Raw genomic sequence first — 25,310 nt, 5'->3', positions numbered from 1 at the left:
TGTCTAGTGAACAATAAGAGACCCAAGTAGATCTACAGAACTATTCCTTAGCAAGAGACAGAACAAGAAGAACAATTGTTCCCCGAGCTAGATACTCAGAACCTGATTATGCAAGTGTTGTTTTAAGTGCTACCATTTCATTAAGCAACAACGAGCCTACAAGTTTCGAAGAAGCTACAAACAACTGATGCTAGAGAATGGATTGAGGTCATGAATGATGAGATGAGGTCTCTTAACCTTAGTGACACTTGGAAGCTAGTTCCCTTACCTAAACGGTACAAACCTATCACATGTAAGTGGATATATAAATTTAAAGAAGAGATTCTTGGAGTCCAAAAGTCTAGATTCAAGGCAAGGCTTGTTGCAAAGAGGCTCACACAAAAAGAAGGCATAGACTATACTGAGGTGTTCTCCCCTGTTATGAAACAAACATCCATTTGGCTATTCCTCTCCTTAGTTGTACAGAAGGACATAAAGTTAGATCAATTGGATGTCAAGACGACTTCCTTACATGATTATTTGAATGAAACCATCGATATGAAGCAACCTCAGGGATATGTGAAGAAGGGAGAAGAAGATCTTGTGTGCTGTAGCGCAAAAATTGTACTATGCAAGCAAGGTTCAAGTCCATGTCCCCATTACCAGTTCCCCGGCAACGACGCCATAAACTTGACACGTAGATTTTGAATCTATATACTAAAAATCCATGCTATAAACTTGTTGTCATAGATTTTATGCAATGATATGCGATACTACTTTTAGATATGCATTATTCGTGAGAATCTTGTAGTATACTATGCATTGTTACAAGTTTCCTTGCATTGAAACCAAGTATAATTTCACCGCAAGTTTCTTAGTGTGATCCGAGGTCGAACACAGGGATTGTTTTAGGCTAATTACATTATATTTGTGATACATGCAACTGGGTTTTTTTTTCAAATTAATAAAGAGGTTATTTGTACAGGTATTTAATAATGCGATAAAGTAAAGGTAAGCTATAAAAATCCGGTAACAATGTAAATGAAGAGATTAAGAAGATTGTTTGTACATGGTTGTGAATGAAGAGATTAAGAAGATTGTTTGTACATGGTTTTTCAAATTAATAAAGAGGTTGTTTGTACATGGTTGTGAATGAAGAGATTAAGAAGATGAAATACAAGTGATGAATGAGAGTTAGAAACAAATACAAATAAGCACCAATGCCTTGGCATAGATCTGCAATGGAGAATCGCTTGCCGGCGTTGATGGAGTGAATGGAAGGATGAGCTTCCCTCTCAGGCTTGCTCAACCGGTAGAAAGGATCTAAGTATAGAGCTTCTCGGCGGGGATTTGGCATAATTGCACTGAGACTCACCTCTCGGCCTTTTCTCTTCTCTTCCCAGATTTCCTCCGATCAGCACTCAGATCAGCTCTCTCTCAATAGCCTCGTATCAATTATACCCCCGTATCAAATATATCTTTCAGTGAATTCTTTAAGGGTATTTATAGCCTGAAACCTTTGACTCTTTGACTTGTGGTCCCCACTTTATTGTTATGGAACGTCCGAAAATGGTGGAATAAATATTCCTTCTGTTATGCAATCAGACCGTCAAATATGCACAACAGTTAGTTGTACACGTGTCACAATCCTCCGCGTTTGCGTTGCTCATTTGCATCTTTCGATCGTGTGTCCGCATGCGGTTGAAATTCAGCTCTGGATCGACTGTCGCATTGCGCCGACATTTCGTTGATCGTCTCTTTAGTATTGATCTGACGGGCACAAAGCGACGGAGATACGTTGTTCAATTTCTCTCTGACCCTTGATCGCAAGCAGTGACTTAGTTTCCTGCAAAACAGACTTGAAGTATCCTTTTCTACCATCTTAATGGTCTTAGTGGATGTATTTGCGATAATTTATAATTATTGTATTTCTTAGCTAATTTTCATACAATTGACGCAACTTTACTCTCTTTTGGCCGCAATATCTAAATAAAGCAGTATAAAAAGCTTGTATTTCTACAAGTTATCACACCCCCAAATTTAGATATATGCTTGTCCTCAAGCATATCTTCTACTAAGACAAAAATGCTCAATTCCTATCCTAAATTTTGCGTCAATTGGTTGCTCCGAATGCTCCACTTAGGCGCATTACTTAACAACGCAATTTCCTTCTATCCTTGCTAATTCATATCAGAACCCTACTTTATTCTTTTATACTACAAATTTCTGCTCAAAAATGCTTTTCTAGTTTTTATAAATAGAATGTTTACCTCTTCTTTGTCAAAACAACTTGATGCATCTATATGTAGTGGTCAAATTTTTGTCATTTATTAGAGACTATTGGTCATGGTTACACTCTTCGTTTTGGCTTGTTCCCATGGGTGTCATGCAAACATCCAACTACGGTTGTGTGCCAATTTCAACTTTAACTCATGATATTCAGAGGAGTTGTCTCTTGCATTCTTTTATTTTCTTTTGCATTTTTCTCTTTTCATATAGCGTTGTTCTTGGAAACCCACCTTCGTTTCGGCTTGTTCCCACGGTGTCATGTGAACATCCAACTACGAGCAGGTTCCTTTCACAACTAACTCTTATCAGGTTGGGAATGTTTTTGAAGTTTTTCCTTACACTGACATTGGAGTTCTGTATGAAAATTTATTGAAAATATTTTTCTTTTTTTTTTTCTTTTTTTTAAATGGAAAATGAATGCGTTTTCTTAATGATCGCATATTCTTGATCTCATCTGCTTAGACCTTCCCCACCCCCAAATTTAGAGATGCGCAAGGTTCTCATTGCATTGTTTGGACAGAATAGACAAATACTTGGAGAAAAATTTCAAAAAGAAGGTTTGAGCAGAACTTTGAGAGATAAAAGGTAAAGTACTGCTAAGCTACCAATTAACTAAGTGTTAGTCAGAATTTACAAAGTGTGGGAAATGTTTCTAAGTATAAATATATTATACATCATGGCAGCGCAATGAATAACGCAAAAGTAAAGATCGAGAACATCATAAATATTGACAAATGATGATAAAGAAAAAGGCACAGGCAAATAGAGAGGATATTTACTCAATTGTATTGAATATTAACAAAGTATACAAATAATTAAAAATTAACGCAATACAAAAATTGGCGTCTGTACAAAGAATCAAAGAATTTCATAACTTAGAAAAATAATGAACTGAATTTATCTTTTGAATCTGATTCAAACGGGTGCACGATAAAAAATTAACATCGTGCTTTCATTAACGCAAATACATTTTTGCTGAGGACGGGCAACAATGCATGCATCCCCGTAACACACCCCTTAATTAAACACATTTCTGGAGGATCGGGCACACGTTATTGCTACCAGCATAACACTACCTCAACATAGTGCATTTTGCTAAGGATGGGAAAAGGACACACACGCGTACAACACACTCCTCAACGCAGTGCAGTTGAGTGTAATGAATGCAAGGTGTCTCTTGTTAACACACAATGCACCCATCAACGCGTTACATACCAATTTTTAATTTTCTTTTTCATTCATCAGCAACGCAAAGTCGAAAAGACTCTGCGATGTTTAATGTTTCATCTAATCATTCACAAAAATTAAAGATCAGTGCTATTAATGCATACAAATTAAAGGAATTAAACATGACATGAAAACTTAAATTGAAGAGACTTACAGAAAGCATTATAGGCTAATTCTAAAAAGCAGTAATTACGTAATTTAGAAAGCAGTAAAAGAAAAACTATAAAGAAAGCAAGTAAACATAGATAGGGATGTTGACTGAAAGAAGTTCTCAGAATTATCGCAATCGCTCCCCTCGCAAGTGGTTTAATCCTGCTTACCCGAGTCAATGGTATCCATGCGTCGCACGAAGTCGCCTCCGTAGTAAGGCTTAATCTGTTGACCATTGACTTTAAACGCGTTGTTCCCGTCTAAAGTTGTTAGTTCCACTATGCGGTGAAGAAAGATAGTCTTGATTCGGAATGGCCCAGACCAACGAGACTTCAACTTTCCTGGGAACAATCGCAAACGAGCATAAATAATAATACCTGTTGACCTTCGGCGAATGTCCAGTCGTTTATGCGGTCGTCATGCCACTTTTTGGTTTTCTTCTTATAGATCTTGGCATTTTCATAGGCATCCCTTCGCCATTCAACCAGCTGATTCAGTTACAGCTTTCGGACTTTCCCCGCACTTGCTAAATCAAACTCCAGCTTCTTACATGCCCACATCGCCTTATGTTCCAACTCGAACGGCAGATGACAAGCTTTTCTTAAGACCAGGGCATATGAGGACATGCCAATTGTTGTTTTATAGGTAGTCCTATATGCTCACAATGCTTCATCAAGCTTGGGTGACCAATCTTTCCTGGAAGTATTGACTACCTTCTCGAAGATAATTTTGATCTCTTGGTTAGAAATATCTGCCAGCCCATTAGTCTGTGGGTGATAAGCAGTCGCAACTCTATGGCTGACATTAAATTTAGTCAATAGGTTGGTGATTATGCGGCCGATGAAATGAGAGCCCTCATCGCTGATTAAGGCCCATGGCGTCCCATATCGAGCAAAAATATTCTTCTTAAGAAACTTCGCCACTGTGGCCACATCATTCTTGGCACATGTGATGGCCTCAACCCATTTTTATACAAAATCAACCACTACTAGGATATAATGATGACCTTCTGATGGTGGAAATGGGCCCATGAAGTCAATTCCCCAAACATCAAATAATTCAACCTCTAAGATTGATGTCAACGGAATTTCATTCCTTTTAGACATATTCCCCATTCTCTCGCATCTGTCGCATTGTACAACATGGGCATGGGCATCCTTAAATAGTGTTGGCCAGAAATAGCCACACTGCAAGACCTTTGCGGCAATCCGCTGCCCCCCAAAGTGTCCTTCGTAAGGGAACTCATGTCACGTCTCTAGAATGTGCTTGACTTCGTGCTCAAGAACGCATCGACGTAATATATGATCAGGACCAAGTCGATATAGGAATGGATCATCCCAAAAATAAAATTTGACATCATGTCTTAGCTTCTTCTTCTGTTGGTAAGTATAATCATCTGGTATTTGACTACAAACAATGAAATTCATAATGTCTGCATACCAGGGAACATTAATGTCTACTAACATTAGCAGTTCATCGGGGAATCTTTCTTCAATATCTTTTTCTTTCCCTTGAACCTCACAATTCTCCAATCTTGACAAATGATCAACGACTTGGTTCTCGGTGCCCTTCTGGTCTTTGATCTCGAGGTCAAACTCATGCAGGAGCAACACCCATCGTATAAGCCTTGGTTTTGCATCCTTCTTTGTCATCAGATATTCAATCGCAGAGTGATCCGTATACACCACAATGTTTGTTCCGATTAAGTACTGTCGAAATTTCTCCAGTGCAAATACCACGGTGAGCATTTCCTTCTCTGTGGTTGTATAGTTCTTCTGCGCATCATTCAATGTTTTACTTGTATAATAAATAGGATGCAATACCTTGTCCTTATGCTGAATTAGTACTACGCCCACAGCATATCTGCTCGCGTCACACATCAACGCAAATGGTTGCGTCCAGTCTGGCGCAACCAGAATGGGTGCGGTGATGAGCGCATCTTTCAATGTGTTGAATACTTTGGTGCACGCATCATGAAAATTATATTCTCGGTCAGCTTCAAGGAGCGCACTTAAGGGCCTTGCGATCGGGGAGAAATTGCGAATAAATCTTCTATAAAATCCAGCGTGTCCTAAAAAGCTCTAAGTGTTTTCATGTTCACTAGTGGGGGTAGCTTGGAAATTGCGTCGATTTTTGCCTGATCAACTTCCAATCCTGCTTTCGAGATTTTATGACCCAGAATAATTTCTTCTTCCACCATAAAGTGGCATTTTTCCCAGTTTAGAACAAGATTTGTTGCCACGCATCTCTTCAAGACCTTTTCTAGGTTAGATAAACAAGAGTCATAATTATTGCCGAAAACTAAAAAACATCCATGAATACTTTAACTAACTCCTCCAAGTAATCTGAGAAAACATCCATCATGCATCGTTGAAAAGTGCCTGGAACATTACAGAGCCCAAATGGCATGCGTCGGAATGCAAACATACCAAATGGGCACATGAAGGTCGTCTTGTCTTGATCCTCTAGCGCAATTGCTATTTGGTTGTACCCTGAATAGCTGTCAATAAAACATAAGAATTCATTCCCCGTAAGTCTGTCCAACATTTGATCAATGAACGGGAGTGGGAAGTGGTCCTTTTTAGTGGCCAAATTTAACTTGCGGTAATCCATACAAATTCTCCCCCGTTGTAGTTCTTGTGGGAATTAATTCATTCTTGTCGTTGGTGACGACTGTCATCTCCTTTCTTTGGAACACACTACACTGGGCTCACCCAGCTGCTATCAAATATCGGGTAAATGACTCTTGCATCCAGCCACTTCACTATTTCTTTTTTCACGACCTCCCTCATGGCAGGGCTTAAACGTCGTTGCATTTCTACCGATCCTGTCTTTCCTTCTTCCAGACAAATCTTGTGCATGTAATACGAGGGGTTGATTCCTCGAATGTCTGCTAAGGTCCATCCTAAAGCCTTTGTGTTATTTCTCAGGATTTGTATAAGTGCGTCTTCTTTCTCCTTACTCAGCGAGGCATAAATGATAATCGATAATGTGTTGTTACCTCCTAAGTAAGCATACTTGAGATGCACAGGCAATGGCTTTAACTCTAGTATAGGTGGTTCTTCCAAAGATGGCTTGATGCGTTGTGAAGTTCGTTCAGATAACTTGAGTGGTTCAAAGTTTGATTCAACATAAATTGCGGTGCAATCCTCCTCCAACATTGCACTGATTCCAAAATCTTCTTCCTCCAGCTCCTCTAGGGGCTCATGCTAAGGTTCTTCCCGCAGTTCCTCAATATATTAGCAGTTTTCCACATCATTTGGGTACTTCAATGCATTGAAAACGTTGAACTTCACTTCCTGATCGTCAACTCTGATGGTGAGTTCTCCTTTTTGCACATCGATCAGCGCTCGCCCTGTTGCGAGAAATGAGCGACCCAAGATGATAGGTTCTCTGTCAGATTCATAATCCAATATGATAAAGTCCGTCGGGAAGATAAACTTGCCACTTACACGAGTACATCATCTATCTTGCCCTCAGGATGCGTTATCGATCTATCGACCAACTGTAGTGTGATCATGGTAGGTCTTGCGTTGCCGATATCCAACTTCTTAAAGATCAACATGGGCATTAGATTTATGCTTGCCCCTAAATTGTACAGCGCGTTTCCGACCATCTTACCTCTTATTTTGCAAGGCAATGTAAAACTCCCAGGATCCTTCATTTTGGTAGGGATATTGTTTTGAAACAGCACATTGCATTCATATGTTAGCGCATCTGTTTCATTTTCCCTAATCTTTCTTTTACTAGTAAGAATATCCTTGAGAAATTTTACATAGCTCAGCATCTGTTCCAGAGCTTCTATTAGGAGAATATTGAAGTGTAGCTGTCGGAGAACATCCAAGAACCTCTGGAATTGCTTATTGTCGTCTTTCTTCTTCAGCCTGGACGGGAAAGGTGGAGGATCCCACCGTACTTCTTGTTGAATTGGTTGTTTGTTGAGGTCCTGTCTTTGCTGCGTTTCATTATCTGGAGGTTGCGTTAATTTAGAATTCAAGTCTTGAGAAGCTTCATCTTTTGTAGGTGAGCTTGCTTCTGAACTGGTAATTTTTCCACCACTGATTGATTGGTCATCATCGACAGTCAGATTTACTGGCCTCGTTGCTTGATCTGGTACTGGTAGCAAAAGGGCTGTTGCTTTACCACTCCTCAATGTCACTGCGTGACATTGCTCTTTACCTCGTGACCCTGATGCTCCTAAACTGCTAGGCAGTCTACCAAGCATTCTATTTTTCAACTCCATTGCAAGCTATTCAATCTGCTCTTCCAAACCTCTAAGGGAGTTAGCTTGCGGCTGTCTAATTGCCTCACTCTTTTCGTATAATGCTTCAGTGAAGTCTCTAAAGACGAGGTACTGCAAGAAATATCATATAAGAACTATTGGTCATAGGGTGGTATACTTTGAGAGTTACCTGGGCCATATTCCTGACTAATGAAGACCGGAGAGTTGCCTCGATCCCTTGATAACTGTTCTGATGGAAACTATGGCTTCTCTGGTTGTGATTCCCGTCCCACCTTAAAGTTGGGTGATCCCGCCAACCAGGGTTGTAGATGTTGCCAAATGACTCATTATGGACAGAGCATACGACCTGTTGATTCCACGGGCAGACTTTTGCTGGATGTCCCTCCCCACATTGAACGTAATTCATTGTGGCCACGTGTGTCAATGCATTAACTTGCGCTGATCCTTGAGAGAGATTTCTCTATTGATTAGCCATCGTCTGAAGAAGAGAAGTCATCGTGGTCATCTGATCGATTAGTGTGCTCATTGTATCAGTTGGCACATCGACATTTTTTACTCTTTCTTACTCCCGACCACTTTCCTCAAACCTGGTATCAATCCACTCATCAGAAGGTCGCGAGATGTGATCCAAGATGCTTCTGGCTTCCGTATATGATTTATCCATCAATCCTCCTACTGCGGAGGCATCGACAACTGCTTGCGTTAATTAATCTAAGCCATTGTAAAACGTCTCCATCAGAATGTTATCGGGAATCCTGATATGCGGACAATCCTTCATTAATTGTTTGAAACGCACCCAAGCGGTGCTCAAAGTTTCATAACCCTGTTGCTCAAAATTCAACACATCCCTCTGTCTCCTTGCGTTGACGGCTGGAGGGAAGAATCTGTTCATGAACCTATCAACCAACTGTTCCCACGCGTTAATCTCATCCGACTCTAACGACTAAGCCCACCTCCTTGCTTCATCCCGCAATGTGTACGGGAAAAGATATAACCTAAGTCTTTCTTGTGTCACATCAGAAATGGAGAATGCGTTGCACATGTCTACAAAATTCGTCAAATGCGCATGTGGGTCTTCTCTTTGTGATCCTCCGAATTAACCCATATTCTGAATCATTTGTAGCATAATTGGTCTGATTTCAAAGCTTACATTCTCCTCAACCGCTGGTCTTGAGATTCCTGGTGAAAAGTTATAGAAATCCGGTGTCGCATAATCTTTCATTGGAACGTTGCGGTCAGCAGCAACAAATATGGAATCTTGCACTGGCCAATTTTCCCTTTGATTCCCTGCGGGAGCCTTGTTATTATTAGCCATACTTCTTCACCACTTGATTCAGCCTTGATGTACTTTTACGCGAATAATACACCTGATCTTTGGGTCCACTTAGAATCTCTAGATCACTCCAGTACTCCTAAGCCGTCAGACTGCTCTTCGCGTTGAACAGCCAGTACAAAGAGATCTGTCCTGCAAAATACCATAAGCATGCTCAAACAATAAACGGTTAACCAATCCCCAGCAACGGCGCCATACACTTGTAGCGCAAAAATTGTACTAGGCAAGCAAGGTTCAAGTCCATGTCCCATTACCAGTTCCCCGGGAACGGTGCCATAAACTTGACACGTAGATTTTGAATCTATATACTACAAATCCATGCCATAAACTTGTTATCATAAATTTTATGCAATGATATGCAATACTACTTCTAGATATGTGTTATTCGTGAGATCTTATAGTATACTATGCGTTGTCACAAGTTTCCTTACGTTGAAACCTAGTATAATTTCACCGCAAGTTTCTTGGTGTGATTCGAGGTCGAACACATGGATTGTTTTAGGTTAATTGCATTATATTTGTGATACATGCGACTGGGGGTTTTTTTCAAATTAATAAAGAGGTTGTTTGTACAGATGTTTAATAATGCGATAAAGTAAAGGTAAGCTATAAAAATGCGGTAATAAAGTAAATTGCGGTAAAAGAGATATGTGATAAAATAAACCTAAGCTATGATGATACAAGATACAGGTTTCATGATACAAGATACTGAGGGTGAGACTAACTGTGAAGATTATACAAAGATCGTGTTATGTGGTGGCAAGTCTTATGTGTGAAATAGAAAGAGAAAAGATAATTAGTACAAACATCGCAAGTTCCTTAATTGCATTAAAGGCATAAGTACGGTTCCGCTTTTTCCTTGGCATACACCTATTGGTGATCGGTCACATCCCTACATCTCTATGGTGAAATAAGGACGAACGTGATGAACGCAAGGTTGCTTCCATCTCTGGAAGTACTTCTTGCTTTAATTAGCGCATTCTTCTAACCTTCTCTCAACAGATCAGAATGGCATCTTCACTTCTGCTCTCACAGATGAGGATGTCGTCTACCATGCTTTAACTAAACATCTTTATTTCTTTAGCACAGATTAAGTTACTTGTTTAATTCCTATTAATCACCAATGGATTAAGAAAACCTCATGGAGAAAATGATTTATGGGGGAACGGAAATAGACAGAGAAGTGGAAATGGAAATGATCGAGACATTCAATAATATTATTTAGCGTCTGATACATGGTTGTGAATGAAGAGATTAAGAAGATGAAATACAAGTAATGAATGAGAGTTAGAAACAAATACAGATAAGCACCAATGTCTTGGCACAGATCTGGAATGGAGAATCACTTGCCGGCATTGATGGAGTGAATGGAAGGATGAGCTTCCCTCTTAGACTTGCTCAATCGGTAGAAGGGATCTAAGTACAAAGCTTCTCGGTCGGGATTTGGCAGAGTTGCACTGAGACTCACCTCTCAGCCTTGTCTCTTCTCTTCCCGGAGTTCCTCCGATCAGCTCTCTCTCAATAGCCTCGTATCAATTATACCCCCGTATCAAGTATATCTTTTAGTGAATTCTTTAAGGGTATTTATAGGCTGAAAGCTTTGACTCTCTGACTTATGGTCCCCACTTTATTGTTATGGAACGTTCGAAAATGGTGGAATAAATATTCCTTCTGTTATGTAATCAGTCCATTGAATATGCACAACGGTTAGTTGTACACATGTCACAATCCTCCATATTTGCGTTGCTCATTTGCATCTTTTGATCGTGTGTCCGCATGCGGTGTTGTTTTTATTACCGCATGCGGTTGAAGTTCAGCTCTGGATCGACTGTCTCATTGCGCCGTCATTCCGTTGATCGTCTCTTCTGTATTGATTTGACGGGCGCAAAGCGACGAAGATGTGTTGTTTAGTTTCTCTCTGAGCCTTGATTGCAAGCGGTGACTTAGTTTCCTGCAAAACAGACTTGAAATATCTTTTTCTACCATCTTAATGGTCTTAGTGGGTGTATTTGTGATAATTTATAATTATTGTATTTCTTTACTAATTTTCATACAATTGACGCAAATTTACTCTCTTTTGGCCGCAATATCTAAATAAAGCAGTATAAATAACTTGTATTTTTACAAGTTATCATGTGCCTTCTAAAACAATCAATCGATGAACTTAAGTAGTCTCATAGGTGCTGATATGATAGATTTGATGAGGTTGTCTCCAAAATAGGGTTCAAAAAAAGTTCCTATGATTAGTGTGTGTATACAAACACCAAGAGGTTTAAAAAAGCTGTATATCTACTTCTATATGTAGATGATATGTTACTTGCAGGAAGTTCTAAGGAAGTTCTCAGTCAAGTCAAGTCTCATCTAAAGAAAGAGTTTGACATGAAAGACCTAGGGGAATCAAGAAGAATCCTAGGAGTTAAAATAAACAGGGATAGAAAGCATGATAGACTTTACACAAGTCAATATGACTATTGTGATAAAGTTCTACAGAGATTTAAAATGAGTGATGCAAAGCCTGTTACTACCCCTCTTGCACACCATTTCAAACTCTCAATAGATAATAGTCCTAAGGCTACTAATGAAGATCACATAAACTTCATGAAGTTAATACTCTACTCTCAGGCAGTGGGATCTCTAATATACCTAATGACAACAACAAGGTCGGATATATCCTATACTACAAGCCTGGTCAGTAGGTATATGTCCAATCCAGGAAAATGTCATTGGGAAGCTATCAAATGGATACTTAAGTACTATGCTCCTCTAAAGGAGCCCAAATTCTATAAAAATGGTGATAAAAATTTGGAAGCGCATATGATGCATGTCTTAGGTTATGCGTTTGTTCTCATACGTTGGTGGTCATGCGTTGGAGTGGACAGTATGCATTAATCTTGTTTTCAATGACCATGCATTTCTATCACAAGTTTTCTTGCGCTCTCACCAAGTATAACGAGATCGCAAGTTTCTCGGATGATCTAAGGTCGAACTCAGGGCTTGTAGCTAAATTTCATGAAGTAATGTGTTTGCAGTGAAGAATAAAATAATGTTAAGGGTTATTGGCTATACGCTACTCCTACTCCTAACTAACAGATTAAGTAGTGGAAGTATGACTGCAAGAGATAGAGACACGGCATCTGTTAACGCGTAGTACAATGTATGGAAAAATGGATAAAATGGCGAGGATGTCTTCATCGCAACACAAAGCTTGACCGCAAGGGTAACCCTAGCCAGCGTATGCTATGCGATCATGCTATACACACTTGACATAGATGCATGCAATGTTGGCGTAGATGCATGCGATGTATAAGTGATAATGTCGAGAGGCCTTATTTCTAAGTCTCTATTCCCCCTCATGTTCTCTCACACATAGGCAAGATGATCGCATAGCACCTTATCCTACTTAAAAGGTGCATATGCTTTGTAGTAGTAAACATAGCTTATTCCTAAGTCCCCATTCTTGCTTATGCAATCTAATTTTCTCTCCCGAGTCTAGATTTGGATTTTAGACTACTCTCCCAAGTATGCCTAAATGATGAATGATGGGCTCATAAGACAAGGTAATCACATAAAACATGGTTGACGTAAGATTATTCCTATCTCTAGTGAACACTTGCTTACATTGCTTAATGCGATCAACTACTTACCCTCCCGGGCAGTTGGTTGCTGCTGACTCTTACTCATAGACAAACATTGCGTCCGTTTATAGACAAGCGTTGCTACAGCTTCACACTAAGCAAATAGGATTTTCTCACAATACTCGTGCAACCCACACCTCCCGGTGGTTTGCTACATGCTTTATATGTCTATGCCGCATGATTAAGTATGCGATACTCTAGCAGTCTTACTTAGCAATGCAATGAAAGTAAAGGATGCTAAGTAAATGGGGATGGAGATGGAATCGAAGGAAAATATAGAAATACATTGATCACAAAATTTATTAATCTCTTAAGCCACAATGTAATATAATACAAGGATAGAAGAGAAATGGAGGGCCAGATGGAAGCAATGTCTTGCTTCCATCAGATGTGTGTCAAAGCTGTCGGTGGTGCCATGGATGGATGGTGGAGTAGACTCTCTCGAGCTCTAACTCCGGCGAAGGCTTCGATCATCACTCAGAAAGGTTGAGGGGATGAAGAACTCTCAAGACTATCTTCTCACGCTTTGGCCTGGATCACAAGGATCCACCCGAAGGTAGAAACCTGGACGCCTTGAAGTTGTGCTCTAAGGCTTCTATTTATAGAGCTTGATCGCTGACAGCATTTATGGACCTACTCTGAATCTGACACTCGCGACACGATGGTCCTTTTCTGAATCTCTGCTACTTGCGGCGTGGTAGGTGAAATGTCAACATCATCTGTTTTATGATCCCAATGTATGTGTTTATGCTGCATTCCACCAACCTTGCAATCGCCCATCTATTATGGTTATTATTCTATAGTCGTAATCTCTCTGCGATGACCGCATTCGCTTGGCCATTGCAACACCCATACGACAGATGCATGCGATCACTTCATGCGATCGTCTTCGTGATAGCCTCGCTTCCGCGCATGCGATCGTTTTTTGCGTTTGCTACAAAAATAAACAGTTGAACGCATACTAATGCATAAAAGTGGGTTAGCCGAGATTCTTAATGTCGATCGATGCAAGCTCATTTTCTTTTGAATCATGAGTATAATCGCCGCATATTCTACTTAACAACTCTCATAATTCTAAATAAAAGGCTTATAATAACGTACATTTATGCCCGTCATCAACAAACTAATGATGAAATCTATGGATATGTGGATGTAGATTATACTGGAGATCAAGATAGAAGATGCTCTTTATCAAGATATATATTCCTATGGGGAAACAATCTGATAAGTTGGAAGGCTAGCCTACAATCAGTCGTGGCCCTATTCACAACAGAAGCAGAGTTTATAGCTCTGTCCGAAGCTGTAAAAGAAGGATTGTGGTTGAAAGGGTTATTAAATGAACTTTGGTATCATACAACCTACTGTAAGAATTTATTGTGACAATCAAATTACTATATACTTATCTAAAAACCAGCAATTCCATAGTAGAACTAAACACATTGATATAAAATTTCATTTCATAAGAGAAGAAATTGAAAAGGAAGAAATAGAGGTAATCAAAATATATACCTCTGATAACGTGGCTGATATGTTGACCAATACATCCTTGGGTTCGAGCTACCTAAAAAGGGATAGTCAAATTAGTACAGAATGAAACAGGGAAGTTCACTGGATGCTTCCAAAGGTGGAGATTGTTATGAAAAATAGAAGTCTTATCTGTAATTTTTCATATTTCAGTTGTAACCACCAACTCACTTGAGCTCTTCTCCATGTAATGAAAATCTACATATAAAAGGAAACAAAAAGGCATTCAAGAAGAGAGCATGGTGAGAAAATCTTTTGTAAATCTCTAAGGGTGTGTTTGGTACGTGATAAAAGTAGAGAGTTGAGTTGAGTTGAGTTGGTAATTATTATCTGGAGAGTTAAATTATCTGGGGAGTTAAATTGTCTGTGTTTGTTTGCAGAATTGAGTTGAGTTCGTAATTATTGTCTGTGTTTGTTGTGCAGAGTTGAGTTGAGTTGAGTTGAGTTTGGGGGATCTGATTCAGTTTTTTGTGAATGAGATTAGTTCTATTTTTTTCTGTTTGTTTTTTATTTCATCCTTTAATTTTTTAGTTTTATGCTTTGCTATTGTTGATTAATTTTCAAATATACACGTATTTTCTCAAATCATTTATGACATAAATGGGATAATCTCAATTTTTTTCTCAATTTGTAGAACATAATAGATTATTTTTCATATATTCCTTTCAAAAACTATAATAATTCTAATTCTCTTCAATCTGTAAAACATACCAATAAAATATATTTCATATTGTTGCTTAATTAATTGGTATTGTATATTGTATGTATATATATTTAAGGCAATTATCCAAATTATTAATTGGTATATTGTATGTATATATATTGAATCTTGCTAACTTAACATTATTATTCCACATATCATACAGTTTATTTTTATATAATATGGATAGTATATTTGGAATTGAAACTGTACATAGGATAATTAACTTTCATTTGATTATGATGGTGAGAATGTGATGTAGTATAGTAACATTTTTCATAAGATCACAAAAATAATATGAACCAACCGAATATGTGGCTGTTTCCAGAAAAAAATTCACAAAATATATTTTTTTTTCGATACTTATAATATCCATGTCATAATACAAACATAAAAATTACATGTCATGACATAGGAAAAAGTTATCATTCTTTTGAGATAAAAAAAAAAAAAAATCAGATCTGGGGAGAATTCAAACGGCAAAGATGAGAGAAGAGAGAAAGAAATGAAGATATCACTGGTTTTTAGGGTTAGTTTTGAGTGGGTAAAAAATGTGGTTTTAATAACCCACAGTTTTTCTTTATGGGCTTAACAAACATGGGTAATAAATACCCACCCAACCCAACAACTCATACTCATTTATCAAACACCCCCTAAAAGAAAAGCAATAAAGTGTTACCCTCCCTTTGCACAATGGATGTAGGCTTCTTTGGCCAAACCTCTTACCTCGAGTGTTATTTCTTCTTCTTGCCTTTCTTTACTTCATTCAATCGAGCATCAATACATGCAAGTCAGAAACTGAGGGCTAAAGCTCGGGGTTTCCTTCTTCAATTGTTGAAACCATGAAGAATCTGCAAAGAGCAAAAGGGTTATTCAAATTTCCAAAGGACAAACGAAAGAAGACTGGATGAAAGACTGATTGATAGTTGTGAAGTGTGTTCTGCTCATCAGACTACAACCTGTCAAGAAAGGAAAATAGTTGCATGGCTTACTAAACTCCATTAGTTCATCATTTGGGTTGTTTTTCATCAATACATTGGGCTAGGTCATTTTTTTGGGCCTACAGTTACTATTTTGTAGGTTTAAATGGCGCTTAGATGGAACTAGGACATGTTCGTAGCTTAGGGGAGGGATGTATATGTTGTAATTGTGTTTAAGATTATCTTGAGGCCTAATTGTGCACTTTAAAGGAACTTTTCTCTTGGCTTATTTGTAGAGAACCGATAGTTGTGGAGGTTTAAAGGACATTTATGTATTTATTTAAGTGGATTTACGACATGCTTGTAGCGTGGGGGAGGGAGTCACGTCCTAATTATAACAATTTTAATCACTTTTTAGATAGTAAAATGGTTGTTTGTGGTGTCGATGTTTTAATTATGAACATTGACGACATGTTTGTAGCTTGAGAGAGTGATCATTCCTCATAACCATTTTAAACATTTTGTTTAAGTCTTTGTGTGATTATTAAGATCTTTTCGTGTATCTTTCTTTGTTGATTTTAAGAAATCTTTCATAATATTTGCTTTTCCTATTTCAGGTTGTTCGAAATTCTTAAAGATCATTTTTTGGAGATTGCGAGAAGTTTTTTAGATGATTACTTAGTTTGGTTTAGTATCTCACTTATTTGGGCTTAGGATATTTTGATTTAGGGAAGTTAAACTTTTTTTGTGTAGGGGGTTTGTAAGAAGCTAGAAAAGCTAAAATTTAATTATACACAGTTTTGTTCGTAAAATTTATAGCTTCTATATTGAATATTAGTCTCCTTTTTTAAATATATAATATTGAATATTAGTCTTTTCTAAAATATATAAGCTTATTTTTATTATATTTGTCCCCAATTGATTTGTTTGAAGATTAATTTTTGTTTGTGCATAATTAGGTATTAAGAAAATATAAATTTGGTTATTTAATTGTCACAAAATATATAAAAAATTATAAACAACTTATCCCAATGCAAATAAACGTTGGTAGAAATCTGTCTATTGAACTGAAAGTTTATGTTGTTAGAAAAATGCTTTTGCCGATGCAAATTGTATTTGGTTGGGAAAACACATATGTCGACGCAAAAAATTGTGTTGGCAAAAATGATATTTATATCGACGAAAATAGCTTTCGTCAAGAAGCACTTCTCCCGACATGGATACGACGACGATTATGCTAACGCAAAAAAAATGAATTGGCATAATCTATCTCGACGTTTTTAGTATTTTGTCCGACATTTTTCTGCGTGGGAAAATGTGAAAATTCTTGTAGTGTTCTCTAAAATCTATCAATGCATTTTATAAAATTCATCAGACACACATGAAATATTTCTCTAAATGATTTTCAAATAAAAGTCTATCGACAACGTAAAAAGGTGACACTTTAAAAACTTTTAAATATTTCTTCAAGTCTATAGTAAAAATTGTTTTTCTTTTTAATAAGAACACAAGAAGATAGATAACTAGATGCATCCAAATATCTCAACTAGATTGATACATTTGTTGCACTTTCATCATACCCTAAAATATATTAATAAATCCCAAAAAGATACAACGAGAGTTCAAAAGAGCTAGAAGATAACTCAACCAAATGCAAAACAAGAAAGTTAGGGAAATTAGAGGATAGCTCAACTCTCTTTTTTGTAATTGTAATACTTTTCCTCTCTTACTCTAATTTGGAGAGCTTTTCTTTAACTCTTCCATGTACATCATCTTCTTTTTAGGAGGGAAGTATCTCTTTTAAAAAATGTTAAAAAAAAATCCTGAATACACCTTAGTTACCATATAATGATATTTTTTTTTGGGGGATTTTCAAAAATATAAAAATAAATGAAACTATTTACACAAAATAACAAAATCTTAATCTTCATTTGATAGAGACAAATAGAAGTTTATCCTTATCTATTAATGATGAAAACTGGTAGAAGTCTATCGGTACCTACATATATATATATATTTTATTTTATAAATAGTTTGACATTTTTTTTATCCGTAAAAATTTCGTACTTTTTTTTCATTATTCTTCTTTGTCGCCCCACACACAAAGAAATGAACTAAAAATATATTGGAAAAAATTTAATAATAAAAATAAATTTAGAGTTATTTTGATTTAACCTTCCTAACACGAAACCGAAAAAAAAAATCAAAAATTAAAAATTGAATTAAAATATTTGTATATGGGGACATTTAGTTGAGTATATAAAATAAGAATGATTGAAGAGAAAAGACGACCATGGGCATAGGAATATATATTATAAATAGGGGTTTTGAATTTTGATTTTGGTTTTGCATGGAAATGGAAAGGTAAAAATGGAACACGTGGAATGAGAGAGTAAACAAAGTCCAAATTTAGATGTATTGGGTAGAAACTTATACCAGCAAGCAAATCAGTTGTTTAGCTGACACTAAGACTTTCCTCTCTCTTTCTCTTTACTCTTAAACTCTACACTGCTCAGCTGACATGACCAACTTCTTATAATTAAATATGGTGTATTCTTCATGGTCCACCCCGACAAGAAACCCTACTTCAACAAGCAACCTTTCTCTCATCTTAATTTTAGTTCTATACGAGGCTACTTATGTTTTTTTCCCCCTTAGTTCACTGTTTTGATATAAACTTGAAACGTTTTATAAAGTTCACGTGTTATATATTATATGCTTAATCATCTTTCAGCCCAATTAACATCTATTCATTCTTTTCATTACACAAGTATTAAGGATATAACCATTGTTTTTCTCGCTTGTTGGATCTCAAAAATCTAAAATTTCAGAATCTATATATTTGGTTTTAATTTCTTTCAAAAGTAAATCCCATGCCGACAAGAAAATGAGGTCACACAGTTAGACTTAGACCTAAAATATAATTGAATTGGTTCTACTTTCCTTCTCGTCAAATTTTTTTAAACAAGATATTAGACAAAAGGAATCAATAGGTACATCGAGATATTTCAACTAAATTGGTACATCCTTAACATCCTCATTATGCCTGAGATCTAGCAGAAGCATTCATTAGAAATAAAAAAAAAGTGTGGTAGTTTTTACAAAGAGAGCTAGAGAGTAGCTTGGTATCAAAGATAATGGCGAGCCAGAGGAAAGCCTTCTAATTTAATGTAATAGTAGATGCATCATAATTACAAAAAAAGAGATGATTTAGGTCCCATTTGATAACCATTTTGTTTTTGAATATCAAGCCTATGGACATTACTTCTACTTCAAAATTTCTTTCTTTGTTATCTACTTTTGACCAATTGTTTAAAAAATCAAACCAAATTCTGATAACTAAGAAAAATAGCTTTTTAAAAAGTTGTTTTTGTTTTTGAAATTTGACTTGTAATTCAATCATTGTACTTAATAAAGATACGGATGAAATAGGCAACAAACAAGATAGACAAACACATAGTATGAGTTAATAGATACACCAGAATATCTCAACTAGGTTGACACATTTGTAGCATCCTCATCATATTCTGCTTTTCATTCATTGATATATGGAGAATTGCGTAGGAAAAATGGAAAAGGGAATGGACTAGAATGTTTTGATAATTAAAGAAGTGTGAATTGAGACGATTCGAGGGTCTAGGCCATATTCTATAGAGATCCGAGGACAGAGAAGAAAAGGACGAAAGAATCAACAAATGCCATTGACGCATGGATTATTCACATTTGGTGTTTTAATTGCAAATCTATACGTCTTTACTTTAGGTTATCAAAATAGATATGCAAATTAACTTTAGATTGTTTGCTTCACCAACTTCTTCTCTAACCAGCATCCTCCCTTCGTCAAAAACTGTCAACGTCACTTTCAAAATATATATTAAACTTTGTTAAATATACTATAATCTATTATATTCAGTTTCTGGTACGAAAAATCTTGTATTCTTGTACTCATGTTTTCAATTCCATTAGTTGGTTTTTTATTTCCTATTTATTTGCAATTTCTATTTCTTAAGTTGTTAGTTTGTTAGTCACTCTGCATTGTTGGATAATTATTAAGATTTTTCAAGAAGATTATTAAAAAGTTTCTTGAGGGCAATTGAATTTAACACGTAGTCCAAGATCAATTTATGGCCATTAAATCTTTTACATCTCTCTAGGACAAATGGAGTTATTGGATCATTCTCATCTATCAAGAATAATTTGGAGCCATTGGAATCGCTTGATGACCAAGTTTCTTTGGGTTATAAATAGGTGAAGATGCATTATTCGGGATAAATTGGTGTCGTTAATTCAATAAATTAACCCAAGACAAATGAAATTTATAAACCTCAAACTACAACTAAAACTAACACTTAGTAATAGTGGAAGCAAAAGGTCGATCCACAAGGAACCTACATTAATTGGCAAGATTTGATTTTCAAATTCCAAATGCAAAAAAAAATCAACATCCCATAATCCAATAGGGTAAAACTCCTAAAGACCCAATTAGCTAATTAACAATTACCATACCAATTAGTCCTAATCTAAGTAAAAAACACTTCAATTCAATAAATTCATGTTCTTTTCTTAGATTGCTTTAGAAACGAGGGTTCTCATGATTATGATATTCAATAAATACATTAGAGTAAATTTCAAGAACCATTTGATTGAATGTTCTAAATTAAGAAGTTCAAGAAATAATTTCGGAAAAGAAATCCTAATTAAATTAAGAAAACTTTATTTTTGCAACCTATCTTACTATTATGAAATAGTGCCAAACAAGACTTGCTAACAAGAAACTAATAGAATTAATGTGTCAGCTTTTTTCCATTAATTTCTATTCAAATTCATCACAAGAACATTCAAGAATGCAGAAAACTCAAGAAAATTACACAAAAAACCTCAAAAATTTAACCCTAGACTAAATATTTTCCATGAAAATTACTTACCTAGCCATAAAATTGAGAAGTCTTGAAGGAATCCATCGAAGAATTGATGCAATACATGAAGCAATTCACAAAAAGACTTGTGAATTTTACAAGAAATCTCTCAAGACAAACAAATTTCATGGATTTTTTCTCAGAATTTTGTTCTAACTTTCCCTCTCTATCAATAATAATAATAATAATAATAATGGTCTTCTCTCTATTGCAAATTTGGAAAAATCAAAGCATCTTATGAGGGTCACAACGTTGCGACCCTAGGCTAATGTTGACTCCAACGCTGCGTTGCGCAAGGCGTGCGCACGTTTTATTTTTTTCCAATGTTTGGAGCGTTGCGATGTTGCTCTGTTTTGCAGCATTTTGGTGCATTATGTCTTACAGCGTTGAGCTAGCGTTGGACCTAGTTATGGAAAGAGTGCTGCGATGCTCTGACTGGTGTTGAAGTGTATAAATTTGTTTCTTTTGATAGGTAGAATGGTAATTTGTATTTGTTCTTCTTCTAAATTGATTCATTGGACTTCATTAAGCTTCAAATTTCTCGTGATGACTCTAAAAGTGTCGAGATTGAATTTTACCTATAAAATAAACATTTTAAGCAAGCAATTAAGATAAAATTGGGGGAATTAACATTACGAACATAGCTCGTTTCAAGACGTATTACCCATGGTTGCCAAACCATCCCAAAATCTCCAACAAATGAGTGAGATAAAATAGAGAGAGTTTCTTCTTATAAGAGAGTTTTAGTGTTCCTCTATAAGAAAGAAAGTTCGTAACTTCTATTTTCATATAGTGGAATTCTCCTATCGTTGCCCGTGGTTTTTTACCCTAATTTGTTTAGGGGTTTTCCACGTAAAATCATTGTGTGTTATTCCCTCCTTTCTTCTTCTTCATTATTATTATTCTCTTGAGAAGGTTCAATTGTCCGAAATGAATTTCTAAATCTGCGGATTTATCAACATCAAGTTCGTAAAAAAAAACCAAATTCTTGTTGGCAATTCTATAATTTAATTATGTATGATCAAAAAATTATGAAAAAATTTTGCCTTGTTTTTGTTTATATTCTTTTTCTACCGTATTTCAGGAATGACTTGTACCGCATTACTAGTCATAGTATGGATATTGTGAGGAAGACTATTTTACCTCTTCTTTATTTCGTTGTTTTTTACAATACAAATAGGAGCGGTATTATTATGTCACTGGTGCCAGATTGAAATGTCATTGAATGTATCTATTTTTTTTCTAATAGAATCAAAACGAAAAATAGATTAGATATGAAAAATAAGATAAGTAAATGGAGAATAGAAAAAAAAATGAAGGGAACAAAGGATTCTAGAAGGAATTATTCATCTTCCTAGTATTCGATACCAGAAAAATTCCTTTTCTTGTTCTTGTGTCGAAATAATAAACTAATTAATTATTCTTGATCCCATTCGTCAAAGATCCCTATTCTTAGTTTCAATTTTTCCCGGTTTATCAGAACCTAAGTTTCAATTTTATTATATTCGATCACAGTCCCTTTTCTCTACAAGTGGTATCAGAGCCTAGTTTAATTTTATATGTTAATATCTACTTATCGTTTGCTCTGTGGTTGCCACTAATAGATGGATCTTCTACATCAGAAAATAAGTAAGATATTTTCACCCAAATTAAAAGGCACGATCGATGATTGCTTATATTTCGTGATAGAAGTAATGGCAGGAAAGTTCAACATTGAGAAGTTCAACGGAACTAATTTCTCGTTGTGGAAGTTGAACATGAAGGCTTTCTTGAGAAAAGATAATTGTCTTGCAGCCATCGGCAAGAAGCTGGTAGAGATCACAGATGATAACAAATGACGAGATGAACGAGAATGCTATGTTAAACATTCATCTAGGATTAGTTAATAATGTATTGTTAAGCATTGAGGAGAAGAAAATTGTAAAGGAGATTTGGGACCATCTCACAAAATTGTAAGAGGCCAAATCATTTCACAAGACTTTCCTTCAGAAGAAGTTATATACTCTTCGAATGTCAGAATCCACATTAATGACAGAGCACATGAACATGTTGAATACTCTATTTTTCTCAAATTACATCGTTGGGTTATAAAATAGAGCCAAATGTATGTGCTTAACTTCTACTTCAAAGTTTTCCTGATTCGTATGATCAACTTGTCATCAATCTGAAAAATAATGTTCTCACCGACTAACTAAACTTTGATGATATTGCAGCTGCTATCTTGAAAAAGGAAAATCGACGCAAGAAGAAAGAAGATAAGTTGGTAAGTTCACAGCAAGCAGAAGCCTTGGCCATGACAAGAAGCAAATCAACGGAACGTGACTCAAGTGGGAGCAAAAATCAAGTAAGGTCAAAATCATGAAGTAAAAAGAATATGAAGTGCTACAATTGTGGAAAGAAGGGACATCTGAAGAAGGAATGTTGGAATATAAGCAAGAAAGATTCTAATCCTCAGGGAAATGTAGCAAGCACCTTAAATGAAAGTGGTGCATTGTCTTGTGAAGTAGTGACAACTTAGAAAGGCAGAAAAATAATGGCTAATGTATGGTTCTTTGATGTAAAAGCCACTTATCACATGATCTCTTCTCGAGAATGGTTCTATCATTATGAACCTACCTTTGGAGGATCTGTCTTCAGCGTAATGATCATGCCTTGAAGATTATCGGTATTGGAACTATGAAATTGAAGTTCCATGATAATCCAATTCCCACAATTCAACAAGTGTGACATGTAGAAGGCCTGAAAAAGAACTTGCTCTCACTAAGTCAACATGATGACCTTGATTGCAAGGTTGTAGTTGAGAAGGGAATCATGAAGATGATTCAAGATGCGCTAGTACTTATGGAGGGAAGAAAGGTGGATGCAAACTGGTACATGTTAGAGGGAGAAACTTTGCAAGAAGGAGAAGTATCAGTTGCTTCAAGTAGTCCAAATGAAAATCTTTCAATGATGTGGCATCAGAAACTTGGGCACATGTCTGAACAAGGATTAAAAGCTCTTACAAAGCAGAATCTACTCGCGGGGCTCAGTAAGGTATCTCTACCCTTCTGTGAATATTGTGTTACAAGTCAACAACATATATTAAAGTTCAACACATCAAATTCTAGAAGTAAAGTGATCTTAGAATTGATTCATTCTGATGTATAGCAAGCACTAGTTACATCTCTAGAAGGAGCAAGGTACCTTGTGTCCTTTATAAATGATTACTCTAGAAGGTGTTGGTGTATCCCATTAAGAAGAAGTCAGATGTGTTTTCAATCTTCAAAGTATTCAAAGTACGAGTGGAACTTCAATCTGGTAAGAAGATTAAATGTTTACGGGCAGATAATAGTGGAGAATATACAAGCAACAGGTTTATGGAGTTTTGCAATCAAGAAAGCATCAAAAGGTAATTCACTACTACTTATACTCCCTAACAAAATGGAGTGGCAGAATGGATGAATAGAATCTTGTTAGAGAGAATAAGAGCAATGTTGGGAGCTACAGGCTTAGAGAAAACTTTCTAGGTGGAAGCAGTCAATACTATCTGTTATGTAGTGAATCATGCTCCATCAACTGTAATTGAGTTCAAGAAACCAATGCAGATGTGGACTGACAAGCCGGCTGATTATTCAAATCTCCATATATTTGGAAGTTCGGTGTACGTGATGTACAATGCCCAAGAAACTACAAAGTTGGATCCAAAATTCAAGAAATGTTTATTCTTGGGGTACACTGATGGTATGAAGGGGTATCGTTTGTGGGATCCCACTGCCCACAAGATTATCATCAGCAGGGATGTGACTTTTATGGAAGATAAGAAATAAGTAGCAAATGATAGCACTGTAAACGAAAGCTCAGAGTCTACGACAATACATGTGAAGAAAGAATCTATCGAGGACTTTTCTGAAGCTAAATTAGTGGACGAGATCCAAGAACCAATTGAGTCACAAGTACCAGAGATTCGTTGATTTGGTTGAATAACAAAACCACCAGGTTGGAAATTTGAGTATATTATGGAGAGCAATGTTGCATATTATCTTTTATCCGAGGATGGAGAGCCATTAACTCTCAAAGAGGCAATGACAAGTTCAGATGCTGCTTAGTGGATGACAACAATGCAAGAAGAAATAGAAGCTCTTCATAAGAATAAGACTTGGGAACTCGTAACGCTACCACAAGGGAGAAAGCCCATTGGTAACAAGTGGGTGTATAAGAAAAAGCACAACAATGATGACCAAGTGGAGTGGTATTGTGCAATATTGGTGGTAAAGGGATACGCTCAGAAAGAAGGTATTGACTTCAATGAAATTTTTTCTCTAGTAGTTCGAGTTACTATGGTTAGAATAGTCTTGGAGCAGTTAAATGTTAAAACAATGTTTCTTCATGAATATCTTGAAGAAGAAATCTATATG

This window comes from Benincasa hispida, chromosome 3 (assembly GCF_027475165.1).
Source record: "Benincasa hispida cultivar pf3 chromosome 3, pf3_genome.v1.1, whole genome shotgun sequence".
NCBI classification, from domain to species: Eukaryota; Viridiplantae; Streptophyta; class Magnoliopsida; order Cucurbitales; family Cucurbitaceae; genus Benincasa; species Benincasa hispida.
The sequence above is the reverse complement of the archived record's forward strand: the minus strand, read 5'-3'. Positions refer to the sequence as shown.